At 47.2% G+C, this 23,951-nt stretch overlaps 1 protein-coding gene across 1 annotated transcript in view; it reads right to left on the minus strand.

Annotated features, from left to right (window-relative positions):
* LOC147751034 (urocortin-3-like) overlaps nt 1-23,588 on the minus strand; it is a 201,459-nt gene extending 177,871 nt beyond the window's left edge. Inside the window, exon 1 of the mRNA XM_086937606.1 lies at nt 23,452-23,588. The gene's annotated coding sequence lies outside the window, so the exon portion shown is untranslated. The remainder of the gene's footprint in view (nt 1-23,451) is intronic.
* Between the last annotated feature and the right edge of the window lie 363 nt (nt 23,589-23,951).

Consider the following 23,951-nt stretch of genomic DNA (forward strand, 5'->3'; position numbering starts at 1 on the left):
GACCCAATGATGGTTACTTACCTTAAAAAATATTCAAAAGACCCTAAGAAAGGCCTAGACCGTTCCTGGAGGTCTTGCCAGGATAAGTTACTGGACATGCTTGGCCCCCTTTCCAAGATCCTAGATCTAGGCTTCAAAGCTAAGGAAGCTTCAGCGACTGTCAATCCAGATGAGCTCATCGAGTGGGCGCAGAGGGCGGTCTGCATGCTAGGGAATGTTAATTGCGCGATTTCTGCAGAACGGCGTAGGTCCATTCTCCTCAAGTTGGATCCCAAATTGGCAGAATTGGCGACTTCAGAGGCTGGTCAGGAGGCGCAGGGCCTTTTATTTGGTCAACCCTTCTTGAAGGAACTGACAAAATTTGTATCCGCCTTCAGCGGGATTGATAAAGCACAGGCATCCTTGCGCCGGGCCATGCGTCCGGTTTTTACCAAGGCCGGACGACAACGGGGACGATCGTTCGGCCGTGGGTCGCAGCAGCAGTCCTAGAGAGGAGCCTCGCAGCAGCGTGGTGGGCAGTATGACACTGGATACTCCACTCGCGCCAATTTCTACCCGTCCCATAAAGGAAAAGGTCAATACGGCAAGGGGCGATCTGGTGGACACCAAGGTCACTATCAAGATTCCGGCGCTACAGGTGAGCCTAATTCAAGCATGCAATGTGATGTTGGGGGGCAGAGTGCAATTTTTTCTGAACAACTGGCGCATGATCTCCAACGATGCTTGGGTGCTAGAAACCGTTCAGGGTTTCAAGATAGAGTTCTATCACCCAATGCATCAGACCCGTCTTCCACCTCCTATACTTTTTTCCCGTCACTCTCAGGCTTGTCTGTCAGAAGAAATCGAGGTTCTCCACAACAAAAGAAGCAATTGTTCCTACCGAACGCCATCCGATGGGCTTTGTCAGCTCAGTCTTTCTGGTCGAGAAAAAAGGAGGCGGGTCTCGCCTAGTTCTCAACCTGAAAGACTTCAACAGCGGGGTGGTTTACAGACACTTCAAGATGGAGGGCATCCATCTTCTGCGGGATCTCCTTCGGGAGGGAGATTGGATGGTCCGTCTGGACCTGAAGTATGCATATCTGTCAATCCCGATTTACAAGCCCCATCGCCGATTTCTCCAGTTCCAATGGCTGGGGCGTTGGTAAGAGTATCAGGTTCTCCCGTTGGGCCTTTCGTCGGCACCATGGTGCTTCACGAAATTGCTGAGGCCAGTTGTAGAACATCTTCGTTCCAGGGGAGTCAGATTGATCATATATCTGGATGACATTCTTTTTATGGCGGATTGTCCTCTCAAGCTTCTGCAACATCTGGAGTGGTCCATCACACTCTTGCAGTCTCTAGGTTTTCTAGTCAATGTTCCGAAATCGGTTTTGGTCCCCACTCAATCTATCGACTTTCTGGGCTTTCAGATAGACTCGGTGACTTGCCACCTTCTTTTGCCCAATCAGAAGCTACGCTACATCAGGAGGGAATTGACGTCTGTTATTTCCAAACCGACTGTGTCGTTGAGGTCGTTGGCACGTGTGGTAGGTCTTCTGGCGTCTTCCATTCAGGCGATCTTTCCAGGTCCTCTACACTACCGGGCGATGCAACGCCTAAAGATTCAGCATCTCCGGAAAGGCCTCCGCTATTCGGATCAGATTCCTCTTTCGGAGGAAGTACAGGGGGAGATGCAGTGGTGGCTGGACCACATGGAGGCCTGGAACGGTCGAGCCCTGTTCGGTTCGTCTCCGGAACTGGTGATCGAATCCGATGCCAGCCAGTGGGGTTGGGGAGCCCGATGCGGGTCTGTCTCGACGGGGGGTCATTGGTCGCCCCAGGAGCTTTCTCTCCATATAAATTGTCTGGAGCTCCTAGCGGGTTCCTTTGCGATAAAGTGTTTTTCTCCCCTTCAGACGAGTTGTTGCATTCTTCTCCGAATGGACAATGTGTCCGCAGTCCGTTATGTCAACAAACTGGGCGGGACTCGGTCCAGGATTTTGGCGGAGATAGCCAAAGATTTTTGGCATTTTTGTCTGTAACGGAAGATCACGGTTATTGCAGAATATCTTCCGGGCCGCAACAACCAAGTTGCGGATTGGCACTCCAGACATCTTCGGGATTTCAGCGACTGGAGACTTCATCCTCGAGTCTTCCGTGCCATTCTTCGGCAGTGGGGCCAGTGTCACCTGGATGTGTTTGCCTCTCGCCTCAACGCGCAACTTCCCCAGTTTTACAGTTGGAGACCGGATCCCTTAGCTCTAGCCACGAACGCTTTTCTCCAACAGTGGCCATCGACTCTTTGTTATGCGTTTCCCCCATTCATGATGCTTCCCAGAGTGCTAGCTTACACCAAGCGGTTTCGAGCGGAGCTGATTCTGATTGCTCCTTTGTGGAAGGCTCAAGCGTGGTTCCCGGTTCTCCTGGAGAAGTGTTGCGCACCTCCACTCCTTCTTCCCCTGAAGCGGAATCTGTTGCAGGATCCTCTCGGAGATCCGCATCCCCTCATTCTGTCCGGCACTCTCCAGTTGCTGGCATGGCAAATCTCGGGGATCGTTGGTCGATCCCAGGCATTTCTAGAGACGCTGCCAAGTTCATTAGTAACGCCTGGTCTCCCAATACCCACAAGCGGTATCGAGGAGCTTGGAAACGCTGGTGTGATTGGTGTGCTCAACGGGAAGTTGATCCCGTTTCAGCGGATGTCAGTCTAATCATTAATTTTTTGACTTCCTTGGCCACTTCCGGTCTGGCTTATCGGACCGTTAATAGTTTTCGTTCTGCTATTTCTGCTGGCCACGTCCAGATTGATGGTAAGCCTGTTGGTGAACATCATTTGCTTTCCAAACTACTTAAAGGGATTCGTCTTGCAAAACCTCCCACTCCTAAATATGTTTCTATGTGGGATGTTTCTGTTGTCCTGAGGTTTTTGGAGGCTTGGCCTACTAACCTTTTATTATCTCGTAAGCAATTGTCTGCAAAATTGACAATGTTACTGTGCCTGGTATCTTGCAAACGCGTTTCTGATATCCACGCTTTAGATCTTGCGGGTCGCAGTTTCACCACTGAAGGTGTTACATTCACTCTCTCTCGGAGGACTAAATCCAACACTTCCTCCATTACATATCCTTCTTTTCCTGATCATCCCAATCTTTGTGTTGTCCAGTGTTTCAAGGATTATGAGGTGAGTACCGCTTCTTTGCGTGCGGACATGCAAGGTAAATTGCTAATAGCATTACAGAAACCTTTTCGTCCTGTTGCTCCGGCTACTCTGGCTCGCTGGGTGCGCTGGCTCATGTCTGAAGCGGGCATTGATGTTTCTGTGTTTGGGGCACATTCTGCAAGAGGGGCAATGGCCTCTAAGGCTTTTTCCATGGGTGTTACTCTATTTGACATTATGAAAGCTGCAGATTGGTCTTCGGACTCTGTTTTCAAGCAGTTTTATTATAAACCGATTCTTAGTGTTGCTTCTGTTGTGGTGGATGAGCTTTAAACAAGCATAATCGGAGCCTCCTGTCCTGACATAGAATTCAAAATTTGCAAACATTCGTGACAAGAATTTTCAATTCTATTAAGGACTAGGAGGTGAGGATTATCCCACCCTTTATTTGACTCTGTTGCATTGTTATGTACTGTATAATAATTGCATATTGTTGCAGGTCTATTTTTCCTTGTTCTTCCCCCCCCCCCCCCCCCCCCCCTGACTTGCTTTGATTTTTTGCTCCATTATTTGGATGTTACGGCTCTGTGTCTTTTTCAGGTTCAGACCAAAAAACATGTGGATGATCTTCTTCAAGAGTCCCCTATGTTGCCTAGTTTTCGGACCCAGGATTCCGCCATCCTCTGCTACAGGATCCTTTGGATTTCGGCAGCGTGCTTGGAACTACTTTTGTTACTCTACCTGGGATTGTTTTTCGATGTTGAACTGTTTCCCCGAAGAAAGAGGAAGAAGGACTAATGTTTGGACCTTATATAGCGTAATCTCTATGGTCATTCCCAAGTGTTCATGGGATTTGTAGTTTTTGTTTTTATTGGCTGCTGAGCATTTCATTAAAAAAATGAGAAAGCATAATCCTCGCCTCCTAGTCCTTAATAGAATTGAAAATTCTTGTCACGAATGTTTGCAAATTTTGAAGTGCACTTTGTCTGTGATGTGCACACATACATCGGAAGGTACATTTTCTCCATTTATGTTTTCAGATACATCAGCTGTGATGCGCACACATTCTTTTTGTTTGATGCGCACACACTTTTCAATAAAAGAATTTACTCTGTGATGCACTCACATTATTTTAGTGCACACATTATGTCGTGCACACTTTATCATTAAAGGTGTATATATCACAGTGATGTGCACACATTAAGAAACACGTCGGCTGTGTTGCGCACACATTGAGAAAGTTCACTCATTGCATTATTTATTTATTTATTTTCTTCCTTCTTTTCTAATTTTTTTTTTACATGCAAAATGTAACAGCTGCTCCTTTCTTTCTACAATCACCTGGAGATCCACCAATAAAATGGCCTAAGTGGAAGAAAGTATTTGAACGATATGCATGTGTCTGCGGCACTTCACTTAGTGTTGAAAGAAAAGCAGCTTTACTCATGCACTGCTTGGGTTCGGAGGGGCAGGGTGTTTTTGATCATCTTGCTGATGTCCCGGATAGTATAGCAACAACTTTAAACGAATTTGAACTATGTATCCAAAAACTTGATGCTCACTATTTACCAAAAGTTAGTACAATTTTGGAACGGTATCATTTTGGTAGACGTATGCAGAAAGAAGGGGAGAGCATTGAAAACTATGTGACTGATCGTAGACGACTTGCTTCTACATGTAAGTTTGATACTCTAATTGAAAAAAGGATTCGCGACCAATTTATGCTTGGGTGTGTTTCAGAAAAGATACGTGATGAACTATGGCTTAAGGATGAACCCAATTTAGATGAGGTTTTGGTAATAGCCAAAAGAATTGGACATTCTCTGGAATGTGTAAAGGAAATTAAAAAGGACTTGAATAAGGATGTAAATAAAGATGTGTCTTTAGTTAGTACAAGTGTGTCATTCAAATCTAAAGAGCCTCTAGTTAAGAATTACTCTAAAAAGAACATTTTCAATAAATCTAATATTAAATTTGAAAAGGAGAAGGGATGTTTCAGGTGCAACAAGTCAGATCATTGGGCTAATGACAAGAACTGTCCAGCTTTAAATGTTACATGCTCGTTTTGCAATAAAAAGGGTCACTTTGTGAGTGCATGTAAAATCAAGGCTTCAAAACAAAGTGTCAGTGAAATTTCTCATTAGACCTACTGCCTATGGTGGTGATCCCATAGAATTGAGTGGTTATTTTGTGGGTTTGATTGAATATGGGGGACGTAGGTGTGAGCGGGAAATCCGTTATGCTCGCGGATTTTGCGGATTTTTGGGAAATCCGCAATCCGCGAATTTTGCGGATTTCCCGCAAAATCCGCAAAAAAAAATCTGCGAACGTAACGGGTTCAAAAGTTGAACCCCCACTCATGCAACTATTTTACAATGGCGCCAGCAAGCTGTCAGCGCCGTTGTAAAATAGTTACAAAGTTAGCTTGCACAGGAACCACTAGATAAAACGAAGCAGGTGCTGCTTTATTTTATCTCAGTGCTTCCTGTGTAAGCTAACTTTGTAACTATTTTACAACGGCGCTGGCAGCTTGCTGGCGCCATTGTAAAATAGTTGCATGGCTGGGCACAGGTCAGGTCTACAGCTCACTCAAGGGACCCCTGCGCCCTTCGCGGCGATTGCATAGTAACACACACATGGTCACTCGAACTAGTTGATGCTCAAATTCAGTGACTCATTCATTAGCCCAAAAACAATCGTGAGAGTCGTCGAGGCTGGACAGGTGTGCCTTCTTCCCAAATCTACCGTGGAAAATCAGCTGTGATGCTGGATAGGCTTTGCATCCTTGACTTTCACGAGCGCAATACCCGAGCTTCTTTCTCTTCATCTGCTGAACTGATCTTTCTCTGACCTTTTATTCACACAAGAGGCACATACCCTACTGGGCACATTGTGTTCGCACGGGTTTCTGCAAGTTCGCACGCGTTTTGTACAATTTCGCAATTTGCGAAATTGTACAAAACCCTCGCGAACTTGCAGAAACCCGTGCAAACATAAAAAAAAATCCACAAATTCGCGGGAATTCGCGGATTTTGCGGATTGCGAGTTCGCAAATCCGCAAAATTCGCGAACGCGAGATTCGCAAAATTCGCCCATACCTAGGGGGACGGTATGCCTCTGGTAAAATGTATGTCTCCAAGAAGGGTGATAGCATTATTAGTTGGTGGCATCAGAGGGATCTTGGTGTCATTCTAGATCCTTATAGCAGTCCTCCTATCATTCTTAAGGAATCTATATGTTCTCCCATTGTTCTTAAATAATCTGTGAAATCTGTAAACAAGTCCTTAGTTACAGATAACCAAATGTTGCTACAAACACAGTTAATGAAGGAATTTCCTCAAGTCTTTGGTGAGAAGCTAGGATGTCTCAAGGGCTATTGTCATGAAATAAAGTTAATCCCCGGGTCAATTCCTGTTTCTAGCAAGGTACGCAATGTTCCTTTTACTGTAAGGGATGAAATGTTCAAGGAATTAGACAAATTAAAATCCCAAGGAATCATTGAGGAGGTTGAAGGGACTTCTTGGCTAGCTCCTGTTGTGGCAGTCAAAAAGGCAGATGGGTCCCTGAGGCTTTGTGTGGACCTTGGACAACTTAATAAATGTGTTTTGGTTGACAAGTATCCTCTCCCAAACATTTCTTAGATTGTAAGCATGGTGCGGGGTGCAAGACTGTTCTGCACAATCGACTTTACCTCCGAGTATCATCAGATTTTATTAGATGAGTCTTCCAAGATTTGACGGCATTCGCCACACCTTTCGGTACCTATAGATTTGTTAGGCTTCCATTTGGGTTGCCTCCACAGCCTCTGTTTTTCAAAGGGTTATGGAGAAGGTATCAGCGAAGGTTGAAGGTATCTCTGTATATCAAGATGACATTCTAGTATATGGGCGTGATGAAGTTGAACATGGTTAGAGAGTTAGACAAATCTTAGAGAGACTTACCTCTCACAATCTCACCATCAAGCGTGAGAAATGTAAATTTGGTTTAGACAGAATTGACTACTTGGGTCACACAATAACAGCTGAAGGTGTGGTTTCAAAACTTGATTTTAGTGGACACCATAGCAAACTTGAATACTCCCATCTCAAAGGAAGAACTCATGCGTTTTTTGGGTAGGGCTGAGTATTATAATAAATTCATAAAAAAGTTTGCAGAGGCAACTTTTCACATGAGAAGTGCACCATCAGGATTGAAGCAAGCCGGGCTGAAGACGGCTGTAATGCCAGAAACCGGTCCCCGAAGCTTGTTTCCTTTCCGGTAAAAGAATTGGCTTAGTAGTTTGGTCTGCCCTGTTCCCATGATGCACTGGGCCAGGGACAGACTAATTTGCATTTAGCCAGGTTCTGAGCTGTGATGGTGCAGTGAGCTAAAAAACGGTGAAGGATCAAGCCCCGATCTGTGGACTGGGTACGAGTGTTCTGCTTAATTCAGATACTCTGTCCATCACCACCCCCTTTTCTGAATCGTTTTGTCCACCACAAGCGTGGAAGGGTATACTCAGATGTGAGTCCCTTGCTCACTGCACCATCAGGATTCAAGCAAGCTGGGCCGAAGACGGCTGTAATGCCACAAACCGGTCCCCGGAAGCTTGTTTCCTTTCCGGTAAAAGAATGCACTGGGCCAGGGACAGACTAATATGCATGTAGCCAGGTTCTGAGCTGGGATGGTGCAGTGAGCTAAAAAACGGTGATGGATCAAGCCCTGATCTGTTGACCGAGTACGAGTGTTCTGCTTAATTCAGATACTCTGTCCATCACCACCCCCTTTTCTGAATCGTTTTATCCACCACAAGCGTGGAAGTGTATACTCAGATAAGAGTCCCTTGCTCGCTGCACCATCAGGATTCAAGCAAGCCGTGCCGAAGACGGCTGTAATGCCAGAAACCGTTCCCCGGAAGCTTGTTTCCTTTCCGGTAAAAGAATTGGCTTGGTAGTTTGGTCTGCCCTGTTCCCATGATGCACTGGGCCAGGGACAGACTAATTTGCATGTAGCCAGGTTCTGAGCTGGGATGGTGCAGTGAGCTAAAAAACGTCGATGGATCAAGCCCTGATCTTTGGACTGGGTACGAGTGTTCTGCTTAATTCAGATACTCTGTCCATCACCACCCCCTTTTCTGAATCGTTTTGTCCACCATAAGCGTGGAAGGGTATGCTCAGACATGAATCCCTTGCTCACTGCACCATCAGGATTCAAGCAAGCCGGGCAGGAGACGGCTGTAATGCCAGAAACCGGTCCCCGGAAGCTTGTTTCCTTTCCAGTAAAAGAATTGGCTTGGTAGTTTGGTCTGCCCTGTTCCCATGATGCACTGGGCCAGGGACAGACTAATTTGCATGTAGCCAGGTTCTGAGCTGGGATGGTGCAGTGAGCTAAAAAACGGTGATGGATCAAGCTCTGATCTGTTGACTGGGTACGAGTGTTCTGCTTAATTCAGATACTCTGTCCATCACCACCCCCTTTTCTGAATCGTTTTGTCCACCACAAGCGTGGAAGGGTATACTCAGATGTGAGTCCCTTGCTCACTGCACCATCAGGATTCAAGCAAGCCGGGCCGAAGACGGCTGTAATGCCAGAAACCGGTCCCTGGAAGCTTGTTTCCTTTCTGGTAAAAGAATTAGCTTGGTAGTTTGGTCTGCCCTGTTCCCATGATGCACTGGGCCAGGGACAGACTAATTTGCATGTAGCCAGGTTCTGAGCAAGGATGGTGCAGTGAGCTAAAAAACGGTTATGGATCAAGCCCTGATCTGTTGACTGGGTACAAGTGTTCTGCTTAATTCAGATACTCTGTCCATCACCAACAACTTTTCTGAATCGTTTTGTCCACCACAAGCGTGGAAGGGTATACTCAGATGTGAGTCCCTTGCTCACTGCACCATCAGGATTCAAGCAAGCCGGGCCGAAGACGGCTGTAATGCCAGAAACCGGTCCCCGGAAGCTTGTTCCTTTCCGGTAAAAGAATTGGCTTGGTAGTTTGGTCTGCCCTGTTCCCATGATGCACTGGGCCAGGGACAGACTAATTTGCATGTAGCCAGGTTCTGAGCTGGGGTGGTGCAGTGAGCTAAAAAACGGTGATGAATCAAGCCCTGATCTGTTGACTGGGTACGAGTGTTCTGCTTAATTCAGATACTCCGTCCATCACCACCCCCTTTTCTGAATCGTTTTGTCCACCACAAGCGTGGAAGGGTATACTCAGATGTGAGTCCCATGCTCACTGCACCATCAGGATTCAAGCAAGCCGGGCCGAAGACGGCTGTAATGCCAGAAACCGGTCCCCGGATGCTTGTTTCCTTTCCGGTAAAAGAATTGGCTTGGTAGTTTGGTCTGCCCTGTTCCCATGATGCACTGGGCCAGGGACAGACTAATTTGCATGTAGCCAGGTTCTGAGCTGGGATGGTGCAGTGAGCTAAAAAACTGTGATGGATCAAGCCCTGATCTGTTGACTGGGTACGAGTGTTCTGCTTAATTCAGATACTCTGTCCATCACCACCCCCTTTTCTGAATCGTTTTGTCCACCACAAGCGTGGAAGGGTATACTCAGATGTGAGTCCCTTGCTCACTGCACCATCAGGATTCAAGCAAGCCGGGCCGAAGACGGCTGTAATGCCAGAAACCGGTCCCCGGAGGCTTTTTTCCTTTCCGGTAAAAGAATTGGCTTGGTAGTTTAGTCTGCCCTGTTCCCATGATGCACTGGGCCAGGGACAGACTAATTTGCATGTAGCCAGGTTCTGAGCTGGGATGGTGCAGTGAGCTAAAAAACGGTGATGGATAAAGCCCTGATCTGTTGACTGGGTACGAGTGTTCTGCTTAATTCAGATACTCCGTCCATCACCACCCCCTTTTCTGAATCGTTTTGTCCACCACAAGCGTGGAAGGGTATGCTCAGATTTGAGTCCCTTGCTCACTGCACCATCAGGATTCAAGCAAGCCGGGCTGAAGACGGCTGTAATGCCAGAAACCGGTCCCCGGAAGCTTGTTTCCTTTCCAGTAAAAGAATTGGCTTGGTAGTTTGGTCTGCCCTGTTCCCATGATGCACTGGGCCAGGGAAAGACTAATTTACATGTAGCCAGGTTCTGAGCTGGGATGGTGCAGTGAGCTAAAAAACGGTGATGGATCAAGCCCTGATCTGTTGACTGGGTACGAGTGTTCTGCCTAATTCACATACTCTTTCCATCACCACCCCCTTTTCTGAATCGTTTTGTCCACCACAAGCGTGGAAGGGTATACTCAGATGTGAGTCCCTTGCTCACTGCACCATCAGGATTCAAGCAAGCCGGCCGAAGACGGCTGTAATGCCAGAAACCGGTCCCTGGAAGCTTGTTTCCTTTCCGGTAAAAGAATGCACTGGGCCAGGGACAGACTAATTTGCATGTAGCCAGGTTCTGAGCTGGGATGGTGCAGTGAGCTAAAAAACGGTGATGGATCAAGCCCTGATCTGTTAACTGGGTACGATTGTTCTGCTTAATTCAGATACTCTGTCCATCACCACCCCCTTTTCTGAATCGTTTTGTCCACCACAAGCGTGGAAGGGCATACTCAGATGTGAGTCCCTTGCTCACTGCACCATCAGGATTCAAGCAAGCCGGGCCGAAGACGGCTGTAATGCCAGAAACCGGTCCCCGGAGGCTTTTTTCCTTTCCGGTAAAAGAATTGGCTTGGTAGTTTAGTCTGCCCTGTTCCCATGATGCACTGGGCCAGGGACAGACTAATTTGCATGTAGCCAGGTTCTGAGCTGGGATGGTGCAGTGAGCTAAAAAACGGTGATGGATAAAGCCCTGATCTGTTGACTGGGTACGAGTGTTCTGCTTAATTCAGATACTCCGTCCATCACCACCCCCTTTTCTGAATCGTTTTGTCCACCACAAGCGTGGAAGGGTATGCTCAGATTTGAGTCCCTTGCTCACTGCACCATCAGGATTCAAGCAAGCCGGGCTGAAGACGGCTGTAATGCCAGAAACCGGTCCCCGGAAGCTTGTTTCCTTTCCAGTAAAAGAATTGGCTTGGTAGTTTGGTCTGCCCTGTTCCCATGATGCACTGGGCCAGGGAAAGACTAATTTACATGTAGCCAGGTTCTGAGCTGGGATGGTGCAGTGAGCTAAAAAACGGTGATGGATCAAGCCCTGATCTGTTGACTGGGTACGAGTGTTCTGCCTAATTCACATACTCTTTCCATCACCACCCCCTTTTCTGAATCGTTTTGTCCACCACAAGCGTGGAAGGGTATACTCAGATGTGAGTCCCTTGCTCACTGCACCATCAGGATTCAAGCAAGCCGGCCGAAGACGGCTGTAATGCCAGAAACCGGTCCCTGGAAGCTTGTTTCCTTTCCGGTAAAAGAATGCACTGGGCCAGGGACAGACTAATTTGCATGTAGCCAGGTTCTGAGCTGGGATGGTGCAGTGAGCTAAAAAACGGTGATGGATCAAGCCCTGATCTGTTAACTGGGTACGATTGTTCTGCTTAATTCAGATACTCTGTCCATCACCACCCCCTTTTCTGAATCGTTTTGTCCACCACAAGCGTGGAAGGGCATACTCAGATGTGATTCCCTTGCTCACTGCACCATCAGGATTCAAGCAAGCCGGGCCGAAGACGGCTGTAATGCCAGAAACCGGTCCCCGGAAGTTTGTTTCCTTTCCGGTAAAAGAATTGGCTTGGTAGTTTGGTCTGCCCTGTTCCCATGATGCACTGGGCCAGGGACAGACTAATTTGCATGTAGCCAGGTTCTGAGCTGGGATGGTGCAGTGAGCTAAAAAACGGTGATGGATCAAGCCCTGATCTGTTGACTGGGTACGAGTGTTCTGCTTAATTCAGATACTCCGTCCATCACCACCCCCTTTTCTGAATCGTTTTGTCCACCACAAGCGTGGAAGGGTATACTCAGATGTGAGTCCCTTGCTCACTGCACCATCAGGATTCAAGCAAGCCGGGCCGAAGACGGCTGTAATGCCAGAAACCAGTCCCCGGATGCTTGTTTCCTTTCCGGTAAAAGAATTGGCTTAGTAGTTTGGTCTGCCCTGTTCCCATGATGCACTGGGCCAGGGACAGACTAATTTGCATGTAGCCAGGTTCTGAGCTGGGATTGTGCAGTGAGCTAAAAAACGGTGATGGATCAAGCCCTGATCTGTTGACTGGGTATGAGTGTTCTGCTTAATTCAGATACTCCGTCCATCACCACCCCCTTTTCTGAATCGTTTTGTCCACCACAAGCGTGGAAGGGTATACTCAGATGTGAGTCACTTGCTCACTGCACCATCAGGATTCAAGCAAGCCGGCCCGGAGACGGCTGTAATGCCAGAAACCGGTCCCCGGAGGATTTTTTCCTTTCCGGTAAAAGAATTGGCTTGGTAATTTAGTCTGCCCTGTTCCCATGATGCACTGGGCCAGGGACAGACTAATTTGCATGTAGCCAGGTTCTGAGCTGGGATGGTGCAGTGAGCTAAAAAACGGTGATGGATCAAGCCCTGATCTGTGGACTGGGTACGAGTGTTCTGCTTAATTCAGATACTACGTCCATCACCACCCCCTTTTCTGAATCGTTTTGTCCACCACAAGCGTGGAAGGGTATGCTCAGATTTGAGTCCCTTGCTCACTGCACCATCAGGATTCAAGCAAGCCGGGCTGAAGACGGCTGTAATGCCAGAAACCGGTCCCCGGAAGCTTGTTTCCTTTCCAGTAAAAGAATTGGCTTGGTAGTTTGGTCTGCCCTGTTCCCATGATGCACTGGGCCAGGGAAAGACTAATTTACATGTAGCCAGGTTCTGAGCTGGGATGGTGCAGTGAGCTAAAAAACGGTGATGGATCAAGCCCTGATCTGTTAACTGGGTATGATTGTTCTGCTTAATTCAGATACTCTGTCCATCACCACCCCCTTTTCTGAATCGTTTTGTCCACCACAAGCGTGGAAGGGCATACTCAGATGTGAGTCCCTTGCTCACTGCACCATCAGGATTCAAGCAAGCCGGGCCGAAGACGGCTGTAATGCCAGAAACCGGTCCCCGGAAGCTTGTTTCCTTTCCGGTAAAAGAATTGGCTTGGTAGTTTGGTCTGCCCTGTTCCCATGATGCACTGGGCCAGGGACAGACTAATTTGCATGTAGCCAGGTTCTGAGCTGGGATGGTGCAGTGAGCTAAAAAACGGTGATGGATCAAGCCCTGATCTGTTGACTGGGTACGAGTGTTCTGCTTAATTCAGATACTCCGTCCATCACCACCCCCTTTTCTGAATCGTTTTGTCCACCACAAGCGTGGAAGGGTATACTCAGATGTGAGTCCCTTGCTCACTGCACCATCAGGATTCAAGCAAGCCGGGCCGAAGACGGCTGTAATGCCAGAAACCGGTCCCCGGATGCTTGTTTCCTTTCCGGTAAAAGAATTGGCTTAGTAGTTTGGTCTGCCCTGTTCCCATGATGCACTGGGCCAGGGACAGACTAATTTGCATGTAGCCAGGTTCTGAGCTGGGATTGTGCAGTGAGCTAAAAAACGGTGATGGATCAAGCCCTGATCTGTTGACTGGGTACGAGTGTTCTGCTTAATTCAGATACTCCGTCCATCACCACCCCCTTTTCTGAATCGTTTTGTCCACCACAAGCGTGGAAGGGTATACTCAGATGTGAGTCACTTGCTCACTGCACCATCAGGATTCAAGCAAGCCGGGCCGGAGACGGCTGTAATGCCAGAAACCGGTCCCCGGAGGATTTTTTCCTTTCCGGTAAAAGAATTGGCTTGGTAATTTAGTCTGCCCTGTTCCCATGATGCACTGGGCCAGGGACAGACTAATTTGCATGTAGCCAGGTTCTGAGCTGGGATGGTGCAGTGAGCTAAAAAACGGTGATGGATCAAGCCCTGATCTGTGGACTGGGTACGAGTGTTCTGCTTAATTCAGATACTCTGTCCATCACCACCCCCTTTTCTGAATCATTTTGTCCACCACAAGCGTGGAAGGGTATACTCAGATGTGAGTCCCTTGCTCACTGCACCATCAGGATTCAAGCAAGCCGGGCCGAAGACGGCTGTAATGCCAGAAACCGGTCCCCGGAAGCTTGTTTCCTTTCCGGTAAAAGAATGCACTGGGCCAGGGACATACTAATTTGCATGTAGCCGGGTTCTGAGCTGGAATGGTGCAGTGAGCTAAAAAACGGTGGTGGATCAAGCCCTGATCATTTGACTGGGTACGAGTGTTCTGCTTAATTCAGATACTCTGTCCATCACCACCCCCTTTTCTGAATCGTTTTATCCACCACAAGCGTGGAAGGGTATACTCAGATGTGAGTCCTTGCTCACTGCACCATCAGGATTCAAGCAAGCCGGACCAAAGATGGCTGTACTGCCAGAAACCGGTCCCCGGAAGCTTGTTTCCTTTCCGGTAAAAGAATTGGCTTGGTAGTTTGGTCTGCCCTGTTCATATGATGCACTGGGCCAGGGACAGACTAATTTGCATGTAGCCAGGTTCTGAGCTGGGATGGTGCAGTGAGCTAAAAAACGGTGATGGATCAAGCCCTGATCTGTTGACTGGGTACAAGTATTTTGCTTAATTCAGATACTCTGTCCATCACCACCCCCTTTTCTGAAACATCCATTGTATCAGTCAGATTTTAGGATCCAACGTTGGACCTTCTAACAAAAAAGAGCCCAGGATACCAGGGACCTCCGCGGGCTATAGAAGGCTATAGGTTGGAAACAATACCAGGGTCTGTCCAGCGGAACACACTGTGAACCATGCAAGTAGGCTTCAACAGAAATGCATTGCTTCTTTGGAAGTGAATACAGCTAACAGCGTGCTGGGATAGATAGGAGAATTTGTCTAGTCCCCAACAACCTCATGGCTGTGACCTGCAACCGTCTCATTATGTTGCCAACTAGTCTGGAAGCTTGAGACCGATTGTGTTACTAAAGTCAAAATATGTGAGAAGACACATGCGTGGAGTCTTTTAAAGTGTGCAGAAAGGGAAGACTTTCCAGATACATAGGGTGACTAGAAATCCAAACACCAAGACATTTCACAAAAACGTAGGAATATAATTTCTCATTGACTGAGGGGGCCAGAATGACTTTGAAGACAGCACTAACTAACTATCATAAGTGCTATTCAACTTGATTTCTGAAAAGTCTGGTGCTTAATCATGCTTTGGATCACATCAAAGCTTGGTGAGTCAACCCTTTCCAAAAACCAGGACAAGTGCTGAATTTAGTGAAATCTGTTGGGACTCTCCTGGCAAATCGGGGCGTCTGGTCACCCTAAAGATTCAGGAACCCGGCAGACCACTGCTTAGGCGACTGGGCGCCAACTGAGTGATCTTGAGTCACAGAGGCGACCAAGTTTTAACTCTTTCACATGGAGAAGACAGAAATCCCTTTTATTATTCAGGAACCCTGCGGAAAATTGTTTGAACCAGACCCACTAACCTTTCTCTCTTTCCGTCTATTCTCTGATTGCCTCCTCCTCTTGCTCACTTCTCTCGCTTTATTTCTCTCTATCTCTCACTTTATTTCTCTCTCTCTCTTCCTTTATCTCTCTCTCTCTCTCCCTCTCTCAATGCTTATGCCTTCAATAAATGCTGAGGGGCTAGAGTGAGTGAATGAAGAACCAGTCGTCGCACTGGGACTTCAAAAATCAGTTTTACATATGTTATGATATGGTATATTATGTTACCCATCTGAGCTTTGACACCTATTTGTAGGGAATGAAACGCTTTTTGACCATTGCCCGGTGGAGCTACCTTGTTAGCTATAGAGGAGATGGGCTGCGGACTTCTCCCTTGGCCATCCCCTACCCAGCCGGACATTGGGCTGACTTTCCTTCGTCTCTTCGCCGTATCCCCTCCCTGTTACCCTTTTACTTTACCCCCTCACCCTTCTACGCACCACTAATCAACAGATGTAACTTGTAACTTATGTATTTTTTGTAACAATGTTTTTTGTAACCGATGTTACCTTCCTCATGTAAAGCGCCCTGATACCTCCGGGTCTAGCCAGTGCTATATAAAACTCAAGTAAATAGTTTAAATAGTATAGGCCAAAGGGAATCCTCCGGAAGGGATATCTCAGCGCTCAGCTAATACAGGCAAGCAACACCAAATTAACATGACCAATCGACAAAAATATCCATGTTTTCAAGAGTTTTTTTTTACTTTCCAAATTCCGAGCATAGTCGAATATGCGAAGGTAATTTGTTCCAGTGGAAAGAAGCGGGATAGGAAAAAGATCTCCCACCATATCTGGCTGTGCAAATTCATAGAATTTGCAATAAGGCTTTATCCTGAGAGCTTAACATTCTGGTTGGGTTATGTTGACTGAGCTTATTTTGCAGATAAAATGGATCATTCTCATTGAGTGACTTCTGAGTAAGACAGTACGGGGCAGATTTACAAGCCCCTTGCGACACTTTAACGCCACTGTTGTGTCACTTTTGTGATGCAGCGTCGTCATAAACAATGCACCACGATGTAAAGCCCTGCGTCACATTATACCTGCGGCAGGTGTAATGTATGCAGGGTGGGCGTTCCGACGCAAGAAAGCCTTGTAAAAGTGAAGGAGTGAAATCTACAAGATTTCACTGCGTCACTTCTACGATGCCACTGCGTCAAAACCTCACGCCTTTTTTAAGCAGGCGTAAGGAGTGACGCAGCACAATAGGAATAGTCATTGCTAAGCATTGCTGGAGTTGCGTTGCTCTTGCGACATGACTCCAGCAATGCGTTACCTTTACGACAACAGATGCGTCACGCATCTGTCAATCCTTGCGCTACTGTGCGCCGCATTGTAAATGCGACGCATCCATGGCGGTGCAAGGTTTTTTTTTTGCGTTACACAACTGAACCACGCATCTCTGTTAAAATGCAGAGATGTGTCAGTTCTCGTAAGTCTGCCCCTATATTTTGAAGATGAGCCTTTTCCAAATGGATAGCCAGTGCAAAAAGTTCAGAGTCGTGGCAGAAGTGGATGTAGGTGGAAGATTGCAAACCAATCTGGCTGAAGTGTTCTGTACCACTTGAAGTTTGGACAGCAGAGTCTCATTTACAGCAGCCAAAAACAGCCAATAAACATAGCCTCAGCCCCCCCTCTCTCCGCACCTCCCCACCCATGCCAGTTAATATAGATAGACTGACCCTGCTACTCTATGACCATTGCTCTTTATAGCATTCAAAGAGAACAACTGATGAAATGACAGGTTCCTCTAAATAGCAGTACAAATTGTAAAACATACATATGGCGATCACTTACATGCAATGTCACACTGGCTTTAAATTGAGAAAACAAGCAAACAGTTGTGCAGTAAAAGGCAGCAAAAGCCAGAAAGGCTGGGGTTTTACCAGGTAACATCATCTCAACACTAAAACAGATGTGATGTGAAAAACTGCAAGTACCAGAATACGCTGGGGTCTTACTTTGGAACCAAAGACTGAATAATGTATATCAGCGTAAGTCTTGCTATAGAATGTTTGTCAGTGGTTTCAAAGCTCAGTTCATGGGTGGTTAACAAAGCATTTTGTATTTTTCGGTCCTGGTACGATAAATACCTTTACAGTGACAGTGCTGCTGTCAGAGCATTAGTCAGCGCCTTTGACAGGCTCACCCTTGCAGGCCCAGCCTTGATGCAAGCATCTACCAATTAATCCTCCCCAGTGTGTGAAAATAAACCTTGTAAACAGAGAATCCTGTTAGCAACAAGTTACACTTTCCCACATTGTACTTTATTTTCCATCTGTTGTTAAACCTAATCTAGAATGTCAATGTACTACACAAGAAAATTACATTTTAGAAAATGTTTTTAATATCCTTATAATGTGATTGTGATTTGCATTTAAAATCTGACTTAGAATAATACACGTTGTATGAAACGCATTTTAATTGTTAGTGCGTTATCCCCAACAAAACACACATTCCTCAAGAAAGCGCAGTCTGAGGCAAACAATGAAAACTGAACAAACGATGCCCAAATCTCTCTGGAAAGTACCAAAACCAATTAATAAATCATGTAACATAAAACAACATAATGAGTGATATACCAGCTCACAGCTTCTGAATAAAACTTGATTCTGGGGTGGAACCCCTGGATACAGTTTTGAAAGGGCCTTAATGATGTGTCAATTATAAGGAAGGGTGTATCTTTTTCTACTGAACATCACAGCAGATTTTTCCACTTGTTATATTATTGAGGTGATTTAGGATAAATGTATACTGAAACTTGATCCCCCCCAAAAAATGCCAAAATGGGGTGAGCACAACAGCATGTAATGTCAATGGTTATAGGCATCAATGACAAGTTTTATTTACTAGAAAGGTTACAAGATATTGGTTGTCTTGCAGACGATTTCCCTGTATATTTTATTCATGAGATTAATTTTACATTTCCAACAAATGCAACTGCAGTGTTTTGAGAGATTAGAGGCATTTGCCTGGCACTGGGCTGAGCCGTTCTGTCGTTGTAACATTACTAGGAGAACATTCCCTTTCGTGAGATGATGAAAACATAATTCAATGTAATAAGTGCATCATATAGCCCCGGCACTTTATTTATTCCCAAATAGTTTTTGAATAAAGTTCAAAAAATTGTACATTTAGAAATACGGTGCGGTGTGCTACAAGTGGGAGCCAATATAGTCTGTAAAGGGCTCTCTGGAACAAACCGACCCGGCCTCTGCACACATACATCCAAACCTTACTTCAAGCCCACTTTCAGCAGAGCCTCCTCGAAATGATGAAAGGTGGAGTCTGCATTGGTTGCGGGGGTTGATGGGCCAAGCCAGCTTAGTACGTCACACATCAAGCACACACTGCCATTCGTAGGCTCCAAGAGATGCCTTATGTAACCCAACTGGCATGCAAAGTTACCAATTTTTGCCCGCAGGTTACCTATACTGTACCCCTATACAGGCCCGGCTCTCGGAATTTTTATTTGGGTGGGCCGAGGGGGCATTTGGGTGGGCCACTGCGGGCTCAATTTGTTGCATATCTGTCTGGGCAGGCCTGCTTTAGGGCCCTCCTTTATCTCTTCTTAGTCTTGTAAGGCCCAGTAAAACTCACTCTTTTCCAAATCTGTTTCTACATATTATCACTCTCAAAACGTGTTTTTCCATGTAAAGTTCCTTTGATGGGAAGAGGAGGTTTCTGAGGTGGAAGTACCAGGCAAGTGACACTTCTCTGGCTTCCTCTGTGCGAGCCTTCAGGGAGAATCCCTCCTCATTACTACCTCCACCTGACCCCGGACTCTGCAACACACTCCCTTTCAGGCTTGATTATCCACTACTCCTCTTCAGTGCACCTTATCGCACAGCTGACCTTGGGTCCCAGCCCCATATCAGGCACCATCGGGTTCCACTTTCATTTTTACTGGTAAAATCACCTTCAAACTTAAAACATTGAATGTAGCAGTAAATATAATTAGCACATACTTTAAAGTATGTCCACAGTAGCCATTATGACCCGACTGCTAATTCAATAAAAAAAAAAACGGAAGGCCATGACAGGGCCGGCTTTAGCGCTGATGCGAAAGTCTTTTTGGCGCAGCACCAATAACCTCTTTCTCCGTAAATACCTTTACTACCACCTTCTAACAGTGCCTCTCATCCCTCCATGGCCCCCCTATTGACCTCCTCCTCTGATTCCCTCGCTGCCACATGCCACAAGTGCCCCTCATCGCCCCATAGCCCCTCCCCCTCATGACCTCCTCCTCAGATTCCCTCACTGCCACAAGTGCCCCTCATCTCCCCATAGCCCCTCCCCCTCATGACCTTCCCCTCAGACTCCCTCACTGCCACCCTCCACCAGTGCCCCTCATCTCTCTGTAGCTCCACCCCACACGCAACCTCCTCCTCGGATTCCCTCAATGCCACCCTCCACAGCGCCCCTCATCTCTCCATACCCCCCACCATTTGACCTCCTCCTCAGACTCCCTCACTGCCACCCTCCATCAGTGCCCCTCATCTCCCTGTAGCCCCCCATTGACCTCCTCTGATTCCTTCACTACCACCCTCCACCAGTGCCCCTCATCTCTCCCTAACTCCCCCCTCATGACCTCTTCCTCGATTGCCTCACTGCCACCCTCCACCAGCGCCCCTCATCTTTACATAGCCCCTCTCTCATATGCATTTCCTTTGTTGTACAGCGCTACTCATATCAGTGTAGGGTGTGACAGTACTTTACATCAGACACACATTATACAGAGACAAAGAATCATACAAGTATGTAAATAAGTCTACAGGGAATGTCACATAAGCCAATGAGGATTACAAGGTGTAGGAATCACATGTCATCCATACTGGTAGGCAGTATGTTTTAAGAGGGTTTGGTCTGGGGAAACAACCTTAGGATTTAGAGAGTATTCCATAGGGGTCACCTTTACTGATAAAACTGTATATCTGCCCAAACAAACTAATTTTAGCAACATTAGAATAATGAAAGACTGAGGACGTTCTAACTATATCACAAACACAAAAAAGCGAAGGTCTAACTATACCATTCTGGTTTTTATGCAGCTTTTTGGTGACAGTTCATTGGTCACTGTCCTATGTTAGGATTGTACCTTCTGAACTGCAAGTAAAACAAGGATCTATGTGACAAAGGCAGTAACCCACTGAGCTATCCACATTAAATACAGTTGATCTGCATTTAAAAACTACTAACAGACAAATGATTGCTCTCCAGCAGAATCATTAATCACCAGCGGTATCTGGGTATTGTCTTATTGTTGTCCTCCACCGGCCAGGATAATGATAAAAAGTGTTTAAATGAAGCACACGAAGTATGTGTCCTGCTGGGCCTGTGCAGATTAAAAAAAAAATAGTAACACATACTCTTACCTACTACGATAAGCAGCTGCAGGGGTAAGAAAGGTGACTAGGAATAAACAAACTTCTTTTCTCCTGCTGCATAGAAAAAGAAATATCCGCAGCAGAACAGTAGGCAAAGGTTTCCCTTGTCAAAGAAAGGATTTGTGCCTTTGCCATCTGGAGATGAAGGGGTGAAAAAATCTCCACATGGCACCAGTCTTCAAGCCCTCACTGCGAGGGCCAAGGCATCTGTTTGGGTGGGCCAGGCTTATGTTTGGGTGGGCCTGGCCCACCCGGCCCACCCTCTAGAACCGGGCCTGCCCCCTATATACTGTACTCTGTATATAAAACTCTTTTTTCTTAATAAAATCATTTGGAATTAAAAAGAAAGAAGGTGTCAATCTCCCTTTGATTCACCACGTCACCACAAGGTTTTGCTGATCTTACAGCTGGCTCCATGTCCTGCAGAGCGCCCTCTCTAGTCTCCTTTACATCTTCTTTTGCAGACTCTTAAATGTGCAACCATTAGCGCCTTGTCCGTATTCATGCGGCAGAGCTCACCAAGCGAGCGGTTCCCCTGCTTGGCAGACACCATTACTGTAAGCGCTGTATCACCACTAGCCGACTATCACAAAATGATGGGGCCCCTGCAGGATGTGACGGGGGGCCCGAGTCTCTTGCGTCTTGGATATTCATCGGCATTTGGCTGAATAGTGGGGCCCGAAGAAGGTTCGCCCCCGCCCCACCTCGTGCGCAGCAGGGGCTTGCGTGATGACCCCGTGTATTACTGTATTGAACTCATGTAAATGTGAGGGAGAGAATGTGTCTGCAAGAGAGTTAGAGAGTGCGTGCGTGCGGCCTGTATTGCCCCACTGTGTACTGTATTTACTTCTATCAGCGCCCACGGGCTCCGTCTCTAGGAGGGTCTCCTATCTCTCTCGTCTCGTAAAATCCTCCCGCATCGACGCCCCTGCCTCCCTTCCACACCCATGGGGTCGGAGCCCTCTACCTGAGCAGGAGATGCGTGTGTTTTCGTATCATTTGTGCTTGAGCGCCCTCCCGACTGCTAACGTCCAACACACACCGTCTGAACGAGCCGTGTTTCACGTATTTCCCATACGCTCCACATCAGCATTTATCCCGTTCTTAGTAGCTACAAGAACTGGCGACTGTGCCAGTCCAGACACACGGACAAAGAGAACTCTTCCAAGGGTCAAGCAGTGTGGTCAGACAGGGAAGACGTGCTGCCCTCGGAGCCCAGGCTGGAACCCCGCACTGTGTGTATTATTTATCACTAGTTGATACACTCCTTTGCCACACGTAAAACCCACAATTTCCAGCCTTCCGAACCAGCTTTGAAACCAAACCAGTTGGCGCTCAGTATTCATTCCGTTCACACGGAGGTGCTATAGCATCCACGCTCTCATTTGCAATTACGCACCGTATTACATATGTATTATCACTGGCATTCCAGAAGGGTTGGACGGGGAAATTAAACATCATGGGCGGTTTTAATATATGAGGCGACAAGGGACTTGTGAAAGCGCTAGGCGTACGCAAGTCAAGTCCACATTCCTAAAGTCAAGTAATTTACAGTGACTGACGGCCGTTCCTCCGTCTTCTGATTGCCCAGGTCGGGGTCTGTCTGCTCTGTGGACCTCTGCATCCATTACAAGGGTCGATATCTGACCCCGTAGGCTTCCTCAAATCCGCGCCGCCTTTCATACTTACAGGGTCGATAAAAAAGAGTAACAAAACGTATCCGCTGTATGTCAAGGGCGCAAAGATATCCCACGGGCCGTGTCCTCTATTAATACTTACGGTACATTCTCAATTAGAACGGGCAGGAGAAATGAAGCACGGGGAGGTGGATCCACTTGAGATCACACTGTGTCCTAAAGCAGGGAGCCGAGACTACAACCCAGGAACCGCAGCCAGTAACATACCTAGACTATGCCTCTTCAGCATTTGCAATGTCTCCTCCTCAGCTAACCAGTGCATGGAGGATGCTCAAAGTATTAGGATGTAGAAGTCGAAATGATGCCCCGTAGTCCTTTTTGGCAAGTCCGTTTTATATACATACCTTTAAATGTGTATCGATTCACTCGCTGCACCGTTAAAGTACAACCACCGAAGACTGTGAGCCTAGTCCCTCTGAGGTCCATTTAAAGGATGCCGGACTCGCCCAGCCCGCCCAGCAATCACCCAAGAAGTAAATCACCGCCAGCGCCCTGCCGTTTTGGCACCGTAATAATGCCACTCCTCTTCAGGAGAGAGACGCACAGAAGGACGAGTTTGCAGTGCTCTACGAGGTTCGTTCATCAACCATTCATGTATTCGTTCAATCAACTCGTGACAACTTACGAGCCAGACCAGATGTCTATAACGGCAAGTCAGACTAATGAAAAGTTGAACATACTGGACAGTTCGAAGGCGCCAAGTACTCATAACAACTTTGCCATCAGTTGTTGGTATTTCCGCTCTAGGGCGCTTCGAGGAGACCTAGCGCCTCACGCACGTCCACGTGAGATCAGGGCACGCGGGGACTCACCTGAGCCGAGCGTGCGCGGAGCAGCGCCTCTCTGCGTCTTCCTGGCGCTCAGGAGCAGCCGGTCACCGCGAGCATCGGGCTCCGAGCGCTAGATGTGCCTCCTCGCTCCCCCTCTCCCCTCGCCGGGTTGTTATGAAGTGGGCTCGAATAGTTTCTCTATGGAAACGCGTTCCCTCCCTCGTGTATATATAAAAGTGGCGCATCACGAGGTGGAGCCGTAATTCCAGACGTACAGTCTTCTTTGGAGATGATTTCATTAAGGAGGAAACCAGCAGGGAGCCTGCGGGGGAGGGGTTCAGAGAGATGGAAGAGGGGAGGGACGTCACAGGGTCTCTCTTAGGACCAACTCTTGCATGTGCCAGGCAAAGGCGACGTGTGGAGGGAACTTTCTCCGCAACCACTTGTTGCATGCTCCGGCTTCTCCACGCCCGCAGCAGGAACTACAGGTTGTCCTACGCGAGGAGGGGCGGCAGAGTTAGAGTGCCTCGGGCGCCTCGAGG

Source organism: Lissotriton vulgaris, chromosome 1_1 (assembly GCF_964263255.1).
Source record: "Lissotriton vulgaris chromosome 1_1, aLisVul1.2, whole genome shotgun sequence".
NCBI lineage: Eukaryota > Metazoa > Chordata > Amphibia > Caudata > Salamandridae > Lissotriton > Lissotriton vulgaris.